Source organism: Parus major, chromosome 10 (genome assembly GCF_001522545.3).
Source record: "Parus major isolate Abel chromosome 10, Parus_major1.1, whole genome shotgun sequence".
Taxonomy (NCBI): domain Eukaryota; kingdom Metazoa; phylum Chordata; class Aves; order Passeriformes; family Paridae; genus Parus; species Parus major.
In genome coordinates, this window is record NC_031779.1 from 1,168,409 (window position 1) to 1,181,431 (window position 13,023).

The 13,023-nt window shown below is 50.0% G+C and overlaps 2 long non-coding RNA genes across 2 annotated transcripts in view; both read left to right on the forward strand.

Moving 5' to 3' along the window:
* Window positions 1–900: 900 nt before the first annotated feature.
* LOC117244944 lies at window positions 901–7,280 on the forward strand. The gene is made up of 4 exons (XR_004498955.1): window positions 901–1,364; window positions 1,868–1,917; window positions 2,277–2,369; window positions 2,518–7,280. It is a non-coding gene; the product is annotated as an uncharacterized LOC117244944 (long non-coding RNA).
* A 101-nt stretch (window positions 7,281–7,381) lies between these two features.
* LOC107209370 overlaps window positions 7,382–13,023 on the forward strand; it is an 11,828-nt gene continuing 6,186 nt past the window's right edge. Inside the window, exon 1 of the long non-coding RNA XR_001523581.2 lies at window positions 7,382–11,946. This is a non-coding gene — a long non-coding RNA (uncharacterized LOC107209370). The remainder of the gene's footprint in view (window positions 11,947–13,023) is intronic.

Sequence of the window (13,023 nt, forward strand, 5' to 3'; positions counted from 1 at the left end):
TTTGACCAAGGTCCCAGGTTATCAAAGCCTCCCATAATTTTAAATACAGGCTTAAAACCTTTTGAAGTCAATGATGCTTAAGGACCAGCCTCAGTTACACTGGATTTTGCTGGTTGGTCAGGGATGAATCCTCACTGGTGCCTGTTCTTCCTCAAGGACATAACTCATCCCTTGATCCAATACAGCAGGCTGGAAACGCCTCAGTGACTGTCACACTGAACTTTATTTCTCTTTAAACTCTTAAGAGCTTGAAAAGACTTTTCTTTTCCCCGAGAAACTAAATGAGAGTTTATGTAGAAGGAAAAAAATATCATTTCTGGCTGTATTATTTTACTGTGCCAGCCAGTGGGGAGGCTTGACAGAGGATTATATAGTGAAAAAAGGACCAGTTTTCCAATCCTTAATGACTGGACCTTTGTTTTACCTCTCAACTGTGGCCATTTAAAAACTACTTGACTGACTTTGCCCTCCACACAATGTTGAATGTGGTTTCATTGTCTTGGAGAACGGGGTTGAAATTAAATTAATTCATGTAATTTAATGATTGAGGTGGTAACACAGATTACCCAATAGCTGCATGTGGAGTGGGCCTTCGTGAGCATCCTTTGATATCAAAATGCTTCCCTAGACAAAATTTAATTTACCAGCGTTATGAGGTTAAGTTCCTCAGTCATGGAATCCCAGAATGGTTTGGGTTGGAAGGGACCTTAAAGCCCATCCAGTTCCACCCCTGCCATGGGCAGGGACCCCTTCCACTGTCCCAGGCTGATCCAAACCCCATCCAGCCTGGCCTTGGGCACTTCCAGGGATCCAGGGGCAGCCCCAGCTGCCTGGGCACCCTGTGCCAGGGCCTCAGTTCCCTCCCAATATCCCATCTAACCCTGCCCTCTGGCAGTTTAAAACCACTGCCCCTTGCCCTGTCACTCCCTGCCCATATAAAAAGTGTCTCCCTCCTCTCCAGTCTTCAGATCCTGTGTGAGGAATCTCAGCTGAATGCTCAAACAACAGCAAAATGAAAGAAAATTCTCTGTTTTGAGTGAAAGAGCTGGAAGCAGATTTGGACATCTTTGCCCACAGGACTCTGGGAGATGCCTGAGTGCTCTGTCCTCTGGATAGTTCGGGTTTAACCAAGGCAGGCTCGAGGTGGGAGGGGAAGGCAGCTCTGGGAGGAAGGTGCTGTGCCTAAAGGTGGCACAAGAGGACAGGAGCAGAGCTGGAATTGCACCCCAGGCCCCAGGGAGTGCCTGTGCCCTGTGCCAGCAGCCATCCCTGCAGGCTGGGGCTGCTCCCTGGTGCACTTGCATTCAGCTGGCTAAAGCCTTTAGGGAAGGACATGATTGCCCAGCACCACGGGGAAAGGAACGGTAAGAAGCAGATAGTTTGGCCATGCAATAGCTTTCTTTTTTTTGGGGGGGGGGAGGTGGGCTTTAGTAGTTTTATTAGAAGGAGGAAGCAATGGTGGGTCTGTGTTTGGAAGCTCCAAGGTGGAGCTGCTCCTCTCTCTCTCTCTCTTGCCCACGGTGCTTCATCAGGGTCTGTAGAAAATCAGATCAAGTAAATCCCACTTTGAGGGTCTTGTGCCAGGCTTAATTCCTCGTGCTGTGTCTCTCTCTGAAAGGAGCCAAGAATCCTTGACTGTGGCTGCCCTCTCTTCACTGATAGTTCTTTTGTGCCTCCACTTGTTCCTGTACCCTCTGGCCTGCTTTTAGTCCAGCCCATTCCCAAAACAACTCCACAATGCCTGTGCTCCATCCCAACAGAAATAATAACAGGAGGCAGGGATTCCAGGGGAACACTGTTCTTCTAAAATGTTCATTTACAATTAGTTTGCAGCTCAATTTCTTTTTTTATTATTTTTTTTTTTTAGAACAAATAAATTTACTGTAATGGGAATGAGTCAGCATGGATGTATTGCAGGTAAATAATGTCAGACTAATTTGATCACTTATGCTAATGAAATAACTATCAGGCTAGATAGTATGAATCCATCTGGTTGTCCATGAGGCTTTAAGAAAATTTTGCCTGATGGATTATGGCCCAAATTCCCTAAATGTAGGTTAAAATAATCTATTATTGAAAAGGATAAAATACTGGGAAAAAGGCTCAGAGCTCAGGGTGAGTGTCAGTGAGGAGGGGGCTGAGCAGCAGATCCTCTGCTGGGGCTCTTTAATAATTTTATTAAAGATTTACAGGACATGGCAGCATGTAGGGTCATTAAATTTGCAGTTATACAGAGCTAAAGGGATCAGACAAGACTTACTGGTCTTTCTTTGCAGAGAAATTACTTTCTGGCAATAAAATCTTGCTGAATTATGCAGGGACACTGAAAACATGGACCAGGATACTCCATGGCAGTTGCAGAGCTGGAGGTACAAACTGGGGTTTTTAGGGTGGAGATGGGGAGGTTTGTACTGGGAGACTGGAGGGAGAGAAATCAGGACATGGAGAGAGTTTTCCTTCATTTTTAATTTTTTTTTGGTCCTTAAGACATTCTCACCACAAATGTTTTCCCAGCAGTGGTTGATAGAAGGTAACTGAGAGCAGCTTCCAGAGTGATGTGCTGACTGTGCTGCTCCAGTGGCAGTGGGACATGCCCTCCTCTTCCAGCCTCTCCAGGAAAAGAGTGAGATCCTCTCTCACTCTTGGGAAGATGCTCCGTAAGTAGCAGCTGATTTGTTGCATGAGATTCTGAGCAGGGGAAGAGTGAAAATAACAGGAGAGTGGTTTTTCCTCTATTTTTGGTCTCTGATTTAAATCAGTTCCTGAGGCAGAATTCATTTCTGGGAGAAGAGTGATGCTTTTGAACTGAGATTTCTGCAAAGGGGGAGAACACCAGTGTTTCTTAGCCAGTGGAAGTGTCTAAAGGGGGCTGATTGCACTTCCAGCGTACCCAGGTGCCACACTCCTGATTCCTTCACCAGTGAGACACTGAACTGCAAACCTTATCGTTAGCAGAAGGGCAAAAATATTAACATCTAACCCAGAAAAGAAATCTGTTCAATAAATCAAAGATAGAAGCAAAGATGAAATCTGAAATCCCCATGGAGTGCAAATAACTCGTTCCTGGTGCCCGTTCAAAATCAACCACCACAGGAGAATGTAACGATCCTGGTGTTTAGTGAAATTAGATTTGACACTGGCCAGGGCCCTGTTATTTTGGTTAGTTAGCATTTGCAATTGTTTGCCACCCATTAGAAATCCCAGTAACCTGTTGTAAGGGCAGGCAAATTAAGATTCCCTCTCTGTGCATGATTACTCATCACACCACAGCTTTGCTTTAATTGGAAAATAACTGGTGGCTGAGCACATCTTACCCGGGCTGCCATCGGAGCCCTGGGCTCGCACACAATTTGTTGTACACACAACAGCTTACAAAAACCTCACAGAAAATTAAAGCTCCAATAGCTTATCAGATGCAAAGATAATTATTAATCCTTAATGATCCTGGTAATTTCTTTATGGGAATTCACCTCCGCTTCCTTCAGGGCCTCCGGCATAAGAACACACAGTGCCCTTCCTGAACCTCTGCTCTGGATTTTCCTTTATTCAGAGCCTGACAGTGAGTTGGAGAAGTCTGAGGGTTTGATGGTCCCTCCAAGCTCCCAGGGCATGGACCTCTGCAGGCTGCACTCACTCACAGACAAGAGGATAATAATGGAATCACAGACTGGTGAGGTTTGGAGGGACCTTAAAGCCCATCCAGTCCCAACCACTGCTATGGGGACTTTCCACTAGAGCAGGCTGGAACCTGCCAGCCTGGCCTAGAATAAGGGATAGGGCAGCCACAGCTGCTCCTGACAACTGTGGGTAAACTGTGAGCTCCAATCAGCCCACCTTCCCTCTCCTGCTAGTGGGAATCTTGTTTTGCTAAATCAGAACAGAGTGGAATGGCAGGAGATGTAGCTGATTGGGATGTGGCAGCTGTCTGGGACACACCATCAGGTCCTGCAGGGAGACAAGCAGGGACAGAGAGGCTTCCTAGAGGTGCAACCTGCACTAGGAAGCAGGAGGGTGCAATATGAACAGATCTGGGGAGTGAAATGCCCAGTGCTGGCCCACTCTGTTTGGGGAGGAATTACTTGGGGTAGGTTTGGTCTGCCCCCATGGCCTGGAGCATTCAATAGCAGCGTGGGTTCTGTGGGTCTCTGGGGCTCCTCCCATGGCTGAAAGGATTCCAGTTCTGCAGCCTGGACCTGACTGTAGTAATTGGCAAGGTCAGCAGCGTCCCCTCAAAGGGGTTGCCCTGCTCCAGATAAAGCAAACACCAACACAAGCATGGGATGCACAGGGAGCTCTCAGAGCAGCTGCTCCTTCCTGGAAAGAGCAGATGAAAGTTAATCTGGACATGCCCAGCCTGGTTTATTGTTTTGATAACACATTGGCTCTGAAATGCTGTTGTTCCAGGGAAGCAATAGCTCGCAGTCAGGAAGTTGATTGTTTCATGATTAGAATTGCTGTAGCTCCCAAGGGAAGGGGTGGCACTGTCTGGGCAGACTTGGATCTGCTGAGAACACTTGCACCTGGTACTCCACCAAGGATGTGGTCTGTGGTGGAAAAGTTGCCACTGCTGACGTGGGAGGCAGGCAATGCTGTGTGGGACACAGCTCTGAACAGGAGCAGTGAGGAGTTCACCCAGAGACACGAGCTCACAGCTTGCTTCAGCAGGAAACTGTTCAGGTAACATCAGTTTACTCAGTGCATTCACTTTTCTATGCAGGAAATACACTCCTTGTGTCCCACTGCCTGAGTCCACACGTTCCCTGTGTATCCAAAGAGCAGCTGAATTTTCACTTGTGACAGTTCAGCTTGCACAAACCAAGGGAGAGATGGAAAAAGACCTTTGCGCCTCTTGTGCCGTGATGGATCGCATTTTATTTTTGCTCCAATGCCAGGTCTGGATTTGAAATAGAAAAGCAGGATCCTGTTTTGTGGAGTAACTTTTGGAGGGAGCCCTGAAGGAGCAATGTAAGAGGGGCTGGAGGGATCAGACAGGAGCCAGAACAAAAGCTGCCAGTGTTGGGGAGGTGGGAGCTGGTGCTGGATGAAGCGGGACCTCCCGCTGTTCACAGCTCGCTGCTGCCGTGGCCAGGCTGGCATCCTGTGCAGGGGGAATGCAGGGAAGAGCTAATCTATGGAAACAGAAGGACAGACTTAGCTTGAGAAGATGAGCATGCTGAGCTGGTTTCTGCTCTGTTACACCCTGAAACCTCGCTGATATCCGTGCAGCTCCCCAGCTGGAACTCAGAGCAGACGGGGGTTCTTTATGCATTTTCTCCAGAGCCAGACTGGTGAGGATTTGTTGAGGACTGGAGAAACTGATACTGAGATTTTCAGCTCGGCAGGAGGGAATCTCTGTTTGCTTAATTTGGGAAGAGACAGCCCTATAACTTGCAGTATGTAAGGCTTTACCAGAAGTATCCCCTAGTGTAGAGTTTGAGAAGCCAGGAAGCCTTTCAGGCTGCCTGAGCCATTCCACAGGCTTCCTCCATTCCTTCAAATACAAAGAGATGCCTGCTGTAAACAGTTTGTGCAAGGACTGGACTCCAGTACAGAAATCCAGGGATTCCCACAGGCACAGGTAGTGTAACCACCCCCCTGTATAATTTCTCCCAGAGGTGACTTAAAGAGCCCCTTCTGGAAAACACCTGAGCTCCTCATTTCACCTGGTGCCCTGGGAAGCTCGTCCAGTGCTGGACATCCTCCACAGCTGTTTCTGCTAGGTTTTACTTCAAGGTTAAATTTGCAATTGTCTTGGAAGAGGTATCAATGTTCCCAAAAGCCCTCCCCACCAACTGCCATCCCACATCAGTGCCTGGAGCATAAAGACACTCCAGGACAAGTAGCCAGGTCCTGTCTCAGTCACATCCCTGACAAGCAGATACCTCAGGCTCCTTCAGGAGAACACTGGGCAGCTTCCATTTCCCAGCCCCAGAGTCCCTGTTTGGCCTTGCAGAGTTGCTCCTGTATTTTCCCTTCCTCCATTAAGGAAGGAACAGAGCCTGATCTTGGCCTTCCAGCAGGTTCCTGGAGCTGTGTGCCAGAGGGAATCCTTCCTGCTGGGATCATTCACTGTCCCTTCTCAGCACCGACGGATCCCAGTCCCCCTTCATGGCAGCTTTAGGGCTACAGCAAATCCTCAATGTCCTCCAAGTCCTTTTCCAAACTATTCCTTTCCAAGGCAGCATCCTGTGAGTGTAACCTGTGCTTCTGGTTTCAGATTTCTTACCTTGTATTTGATGGTTTAAATCGTGTTTCTCTGGCATGTGGCCAGCTCTCACTCATGTCAGATTCCAGTGTATTGGTAGCCCAATCCTGCTTCTTGTTCCCCTCCCACCAGTCTCGTTGACATCTGCAGACTTTCCCATGACAAGGATTTATACAGAGTCATTCAGATCATTGATAAAAATATTAAATAAAATGGCAATGGGAGTTTCGCTCATCTTTTATCCCAGATATTTTTAGCCAGTGTAATATTGCTGCATGTTTATTGAGTCTTGGCTATTGGAACACCCAGTAAATATTTCTTTGAAGAACAGCCAGTTTCCAGGAATGCTTTCCACCTTAAATGTGCATTCCCAATCCATTATTCTGGCAGCTGAGGCCTGGGAAAACAGAAATGTTAATGCACAGGTGTGTGTGCCACTGCTGGTGCAGGCACTGCTGTAATCAGATCATGCCCTGTGGTGTTGAGGCAGCTCACTGGCCTTTGGAGCAGGAACTGACTCCTTGGCCTCCTGAGGTCCAGCAGGAGGTTTTCCCATGTGGATTGCAGCAGTTTCAGGGCTGAAACTGTTCACTGTTAGGCCTGAGCTGCAGCTTAGCACAGTCATGCAACTCTGCTTTGTGCCACCGTGTCAGCCAGGCTGGACATTGGCCTGGTGCTGGTGCCCATCCCCTAAAACAGTGTTAATGCACATTTTGAATGTTTTTCTTTTGCATTGTGAGCCTGGATCCAGCGGGGAACAGGGCTGCTCTGATTGCCATGGACAGAGCTGGACCTGCAGGTTTATCCAGAGCCAGGTGTGCACAGGTCAGTGCCAGCATTCCCAGAACGGCAGCGTGGCAGGATGATACCTTTGCCACAAAGGATACCTTTGCCACTAACCCTCAGGTTTGAGGGTTGTTCAAGACCTCTCATTTAGATCTCTGGTTACGAGGTTCTAAACCCAGGGAATTATTTATAAACATCCCCTTCACCCTCCAAATCTACAGCTGTCACCTGGCGTTGGGAGGTCTGGACATGGTGGAATCTGGCTTCCCACTGCCAGAGGGCAGGGTTAGATGGGATATCAGGGAGAAAGTCCTCCCTGTGAGGGTGGGCAGGCCCTGGCACAGGGTGCTCAGAGAAGCTGTGGCTGCCCCTGGATCCCTGGAAGTGTCCAGGGTCAGGTTGGATGGTGCTTGGAGCAACCTGGGAGAGTGGAAGGTGTCCCTGCCATGGCAGGAGTGGGATGAAATGCTCTTCAAGGACTCATCCAAGCCAAACCAGTCTGGGATGCTGCAATTTTCTGATTCTATGATCTGCCCCTTTTGCAGCACTTCTCAAGAGCAGAGGTGCCACTGTTAGGGGAGGGACAGAGGCAGCTCTTCTGCTGGCAGCTGTGTAGCAAATCTCCCTGCAGAAATACATCTCAGAACCTCAGAACTCCTCAGAACTGGCCAAACATCCCCAGGCTGGAACAGCAGAGCACAAAGGGCTGATATTGAGACCTTGGTCTTTAGCTGTGCAGGAGCTGAAAGCACAGGCTGTGCCTGGGGGAGGGAGGCCTGGGCAGCCTTTGGAACAGGAGCAGGAGCTCTCCTGTGCCCCACTGTGGGCACAGCTTCTATTTAAAGGTGCCTTGGCCCATGCAGGGATGGTGGAACTGCCCTGCTGTGCACAGCCCTGATCTCATTGGGGTCAGCTCAGCACAGACACCTCTGGAGGAGGCTCCTGGCTGGGGACTTGGGCAGCAGTAGAGGAAATCTGACTGTACACGGTATCATCCAAGTGTTCCATCTCAGGGCTGTTGCTCATGGCATGCAGGTAGGAGGGGACAAGAAGGGAGGGCAGCTGAAGGTGCTACAGTCAGCTCAGTGTGGCCTAGGAAGGCCTTGAGCAACCTATCTGCCCTCCCTGTCTGCTTTTCATTATTGTTTTTATAGCCAGAAATAAGAGCTTTATTTGCTTTATTCATCTCTTGTCAGATGCCCAATCAACATCTGGCAACGCAGTAATTCCCAGAAAGTGCTGACCTAGTGAGAGCCAGTGGAGCAGGAGGTGTGCAGGGAGGTCTCCATCCCCCTTCCCATCCCTGGCTGCCCTTTTCATTATCTTCCCAGCACAAGTGGGATGTATAGCCCACCTGACTGGATTTCAGAGCACCAGGCTCCTGGGAGATCTCAGGGTTGGAAGGCACCTGAAAACAGCTGGAGGCATGGAGATAGGGGCAGGAGGAACTGAGCAGGAGACAGGGCGTCCCAAAAACTGCTGCTGGGCTGGAGTTGGCCCATGCACAGGGAGGAGATTGGAAAAATGGGTCAGAAAGGAGCTGATCCATTCCTTTGAGCAGTGCTGGGTCGGTGTAAGGGATGCACACAGCAGGGCAGAGCAGCTCAGCTCCCCCTCCTCCCATCTGCCTTCATTTGGATTTGTACAGAGCTCAGAACTCAAACATGAGAATGCAGGGAACCTTCCCAAGAGATCTTTGATAGAGTTTCCTGCATGTGAGACAATTTTAAGATCCAGTAGAAGATTGAATAGAGAAGAACCCATTTTTATTTACTTGGGTACATATTGGACTCATAATAAAATGGGGTGTAACAAGCCAGAGGCAAGTTCTGTTCCACTGGGAGATTAGCCAGAGTGTGGCTGCTCCAGCAGGTCCAGCAGGTTCCCTGTCAGATCCCTGGGCTCCCACACTGGATCTCTTGAGCCCCCTTTTCCCACATGGTCCCGCCCTGTCTTCTCCCTCAGGTGTGGGTGGCTCGGTTTGGGCTGGATTGTGGGACCTGCCTTTCCACATCTTGGCTTTTCTTTGCCCCCTCTCCTACATTCCAGCTCCAGCCAGTTGGTCAGGGCAGTTCCTCCCTCTTCTCTGTCAGAGTCCTCTCCCCACATCTGGGTCCTTTTCTGCTGGTCACTTGCATGGCAAGTTCCCTTCTGTTCCTGTGGCACTGTTCCTGTCCCTCTGATCGTGCTCCTGTCCACACCAGCTGCTGCCCAGCTCTTTGATGTGCTCTCCTGCCCCAAAAATCCTCCATGGGCTCTGCGGCCCCCCTGGAAGCCCTCCCCAAACCTCCACCCTGAGACAGCATCTAACCAAGGCCACTTTGGCACTTCAGGTGGTTTTGTCACCTTGTGCCTGCACTTTGGTGCCTGTGATGAGTGGAATGGGTTCCCCTTTCCTCCTGCCCAGAAGTGGAGCCAGGGCACATGGTCTCCAGGAGGGAAAAGCTGTACCCCAACACGGATTTTCCCCGGAATAGCAATGAAACAAGGACTCAGACCCTCGCAGCCCAAAGCAATGCCAGGGAGCCCGCTCCCATCCTGCCCCTTTCTGGGACGTGCAGTGTCCCCGAGCCCCCAGAGCTGGGTGTCTGTGCCCACCCTGCACTCCAAAGCTGCAGCAGAAGACACAGATCACTCGGAGGAAGGTCCCGAGCTGCCTCATCAGCTGCCCACTCATGTGAGCAAATGCCACCAGTGGGAGCCGAGGCATCGCAATCCAGCCCAGAACGCTCCTTTGAAGACATTTCAGCTGCTCAATTAAGTTTCCACTTGTGTGTTTTCCTTTCCCCCCTTTGCTTTCATGGTCATTTAAAACAAATAAAGTGAGCAGAACACGGCAGCGTGATAACCACCCTTTAATTCCCTTCCCACGGCTCTCCTGATTATTTGGTGATTCAGCGGCAGCGGGGGGAACGCTTACGGAAAGGAAGGCAGAGCTTCCCACAGGGACAGCAGCTCAGAGCCCAGGGCCCCCAGCAGTGGGGAGGAAAGACGTGCCTCGGCTTCTCCTTTTCGGTCCCATGGATGTGCTGAATGCAGCGCCGAGCCCGGGCCCTGCAACCGCAGCGGCCCCGCTCTCAGTGCCCTCCTTGTTCTCGCATTGTGCTCTGGGGACGGCACCAGCGCTCGGGATGTATTTCACGCTTCTGTGCAAACACAATATGAGATGAAGAATTCATACCCTTGCACAAGATCGGAGTGGATTTTCTCATAATAAGGAAAAGCAGCCAGATCGGAGCCTGCCAATTCCTGCCCCGTGCTCCCGCCTTCCCTAGGAAGTTGAAACAAGCCTGTGCTTTTAAACTGGGACAGAGAAGTGTATTACATTTTTTTAAAAACCAACACAAGTCCTTCTGGATCTTTTTTACATTATTCCCCCCCACCTCTGTCTCGGTAGGTGACTTTTCCAGCCCTCCCCCACTTGGTCTGAGCGGGGGTGGAGGAGAATTCCATGTGTTTTATGTGTGTGAACAATTAATAGTGGGGCTGCATCTCGCTGGAAGAGCGTGTAAAACACACCCCAGGAGGGGGGAAAGAAGAACTGCCCAGCCTGATAAACTCCAGAGCTTTTGCTGTCCTGGAGGAAAACGTGGTGTGGGGGTTTGCTTATTCATCAGCAGCAGTAAATAGCGGGCCTCATCTTCAGCTCTCCTTCAGCCACTTCTGCTTCTCCCCAGCCTCCAGGCTGGCAAGGAAAGGAAATACTTGTTGTCCTGTGGGTGACAAATTGGGGGTTTATAGCTGCTCACATTTTAGCTTTTGTTTCCTCCCTGAAAAGCTCTGTTCTCATCCTTGTGGCTTTGTGTTTCCCAGCATCCGAATCCTGGAGTGCTCCTGCCAGGCTGACACTGGAGGTGAGTCCTGACCCCAGTGCTGTCACTGCCACATCCCAGCCGGACATTGTGCATGCAGGTGCTTTTCCTGGGCAGGATTCAGGGTCCACCTGAGTCATTCCATACAATCTGATCCTTTGGAACAGCTCTGTCAGCAGCTTCTCCTCCCTCCTGCAGCTCATGGACATGTTTCCATCCCTGGGCACCCTGAAAGCCCCAACAAGCCACGAGTGGCCAGGACCTGCCGAAGCCTGTTGATCCAGACACTGGACCCCTGAAACCTGTGCTTCCCCCAGCACCTCCATAAAGTGTCCTGAGTCCAAGTGATTCAGGGAGCGCATTTCCGGACTGTCAGCGAGCTGCATCCATCACTCCCCTGCACATGCACCAGATTGTTAATGCTCCAGGCCAAATACCACGTCTTTTTTAATGCCTACCAAATGTAGTGCGTGCTGCTGGCTTTATATTTATAATAATTATTAAAGTAATGGCACTAGCTGCATTCCTATAGGCTAGAAGTGGCCAGGAACAGACAAAAAAAAATGATTCATTGTTCCAATTAATGCTCGAGCTCACACCGGTGATTAATTAGCCTGGCGATAGTGCTATGCAAAAGATCAGGGTGAGAATTAATAGGGAGACACGTGCTGACTTTTAAGATGGTTCCAGCACTCTTTAGTGCCTTTCCTTGGGCCTGTTTAATTAGAGGCAGCGGCACGGGCTCGCTCCGCACCGACACCCCGACGGCAGGCACTGCGGAATATTTATACGACAGGGTGCCGGGGAAAACTTCAAAATTAAATTCCCATCCAGGTCTCTAAATATAATTCTGAAATGTCAGAGATGCTGGGAAGAACGCTGGTGCTGGATGAGGTTGCTGTCAGGGAGAGGCAATAGTGTGCCAGATTTACACAGGCCTGAATAGGCAGGTGACTTTTCAGCCCCGGTGTTTAAGGAGCCTCAGGTGCTCTGATGGACGTGTTTCACCTGCTGGGACACACAGGATCCAATGGGAACACGTGCTGGAGCCTTGTGTGCCTGGCTTGGATGGGGGAGATGGAGCAGGGGCAGCTCCCAGAGTTCCCAGGAGGCACAAACCACTCTGAGCACCAGCCTTGGAAGGTGAGCCCTGTTGGCAAAGTTTCTCCTCCTGCTTTTATCCATCCCTCCTTCTGTTGCCTCATTGTCTCTCCCTTCTGCAATTGGTGCCTCCCACCACCCCAATTTGTTTTTCCCACTTGCAGCAGCTATTGAGTGGTTTATAGAGATGGGGTTGAGCCAGTCCCCCCCGGCTGCTCCCAAATCGCTGATGATGCCGATTCCTCTGTTCACACATCAATCTGTGAGCACCAGCAAAGTTCCATCTCAGCTGACTTAATTGTTACGAGCTGCAACCCCAATGTCTTTGTAAATAAAATAGTTTAATCTCATGGGGTCTGTCTGGAGAGAGGGGAATAAATACATCAATATGTAAATGGATCCACAAGAGGAGGATGCACTGGGACTTTGCAAAACTGATAAAACATCTTAGGAGACGTGTTGTCACTGCACTTTGTGCATATTCTGATGAAGCAGACAGTGAGGCTGGATCTCAGCCTGACTTGGGGAGGGAGGGAGAGAGAGAGAGAGGGGGAAGTGAAGAGGGAGGGAGAAGTGTGGGCACCAGCACACCGTGACTGCAATTCTTGTATGGATTGATTTGACTCAAATATATTCTGAGGCTGGTTTAATTGCTCCTTTAGTCTCAGGCTTTGATTTTCCTGTTGTTTTCACATCTCTGCCACTGAGTCTTTCCTGCATTTCAAGCAGCCTGGCTGGGGCAGTGTCCAGCGTGAGCTGCACCTCTGTGTGACCGAGAGCCTGTCCTTGCCCAGCCCTTGCACAGAGTCTCTGCAGCAAAGTGGGCACGTGTTAATGACAGTGAAGGACAGGCTTTTGCTGGATGGGTGCTTTTAGCTCTGTAACAGCATCGGGGATTATTTTGGAAAACAAAGCCTGAAGCTTTTGGGACACCTTGTTCATGGCAAACCTGTGCTGGTGTAACCCCCATGAGAGATGGGAGGGAACTGGAGGAGAGCAGCTGCAAGGAGCACACTGGCCACTCCTTCTCCTTCTCCTTCTCCTTCTCCTTCTCCTTCTCCTTCTCCTTCTCCTTCTCCTTCTCCTTCTCCTTCTCCTTCTCCTTCTCCTTCTCCTTCT